The sequence below is a fragment of the Trichinella spiralis genome (assembly GCF_000181795.1).
Source record: "Trichinella spiralis strain ISS 195 chromosome Unknown Scfld6, whole genome shotgun sequence".
NCBI classification, from domain to species: Eukaryota; Metazoa; Nematoda; class Enoplea; order Trichinellida; family Trichinellidae; genus Trichinella; species Trichinella spiralis.
Window position 1 is genome coordinate 3,026,649 of NW_003526945.1, and position 1,627 is coordinate 3,028,275.

The following is a 1,627-nucleotide window of genomic DNA, read 5'->3' on the forward strand; positions in this document are numbered from 1 at the left end:
AAAAGTTGGTCAGTCTGTCACCATATGGTCCATAGAACGGCGACACCATCTATGCCCAACTGTGGCAATAGTTTATTGTATATGTTTCCTTATCGCTAGCATCAATAACACGCTTATTAGTCACTGTGGATGGCAATTTGCCGGTCGACCTGACCGCGGGTAGCCTATCTGCACCGCCCGCCGCCGCCAGCACTGTCACGACCGCGACGCCGCTACCTTGACATGCTTACCTAATCAGTGTTTCAGCTTCGGGCTTTAATGTCGTAACTAGAACATGCAGGCTATGAGTAAAAATTAATTGGCCCAATTTTTCCTCTCATTCCGCGCCACACTGTCCCGACATTGTCCATCGTTGTTACCACATCCATCAACATGCTTGTCGTACATTTTTCAACATCCGAGCTTGCATAATTGTTGTCAATTGTTAATGGTTTGTATAATATTTGAGATTTTATTTTAATAGCGCTATTTAGCTATACTTATAATATAAATAGTTCTAACAGCTCAGTTTTCCTCAGATAAGATTGAAATTTGTTTTGTGTAGGGGAAAAAACCGATTTTCCAATATTTTAGTAATTTTTTTATTTATTTTTATATTATTCATCCGACAGCATTGATAAATTGATTTTTTTTTCTTTATTTGAACTTTGTGAGTCATAAAAATGTGCAAAAACACCACCCACAGCAACAACAGTGCCGACAGTTTCTTTACACTTTTATTGTTTTTTGTTGCATAGCTTTTTGATCTTCATTCGGAAAGAATATTGTTTTCTTTTTTATCACTTGTAAAAAATTCATAATAATATTCTCTTCTCGATAATTCACTTTCTGATTATCCACGTTATTAATTAACAAACGGTTTAAAACCTTTTTTTAAATATAAAATTCATTTTTTATATTCATCAATTAAAAAGTGTAATAAAGTTGTACAGCAGATGGACGTATGAACTTATATGATATGATACGTGTGTAATTTTTCCACTGACGTGATAGTATCACAAAAAATGGGTCGTTACATGAGTTGAGCAACAGCAGTCGTTGAAACAATAGTATGAATATTTTATTGGACTTGTTGGGTATGCTGTTGATGTTAGAAGATGTGCAATTGTCTTGAAATTGTAATTTCATAGCTATATCGAATCTGATGAACAAATTATGGGTGGAAAGAATTTTTTTCAATTCTCTTGTTTGTTTGTTTGTTTGTTTGTTTATAATAGAGGTGAAAGGCATTTTGAACTTGAGACTTTTGCCGTTTTTACCATTAGCAATGTATTCGATAATATGTTGCATTTTGTAGATATTAATAGAAATGAGCAGAAATTTTATTTTAATGATAACTTTAAAAAATTGATCAAATAAAAAGGGAGATATTTGAAATTCAGCATCGGAAATGTTCGATACTTAACTAAATGTGCAAAAAAGATAGACGAGTAGAAATGAATGTTCCAATTCGATGTTTCCTCTTTAGCCGTGGTATTTTTATACCAAGTATGTGAGATATCTGTTTCGGTGAGGCTTGTGCTTTTTTCCCTGAAGCTTGAACAGCAGATTATCATTGGATCAATATTGAAATTCATCCACACTGTTTATTGCAAGTCAACTGTATGGGAAGTGAAATACGGCGACA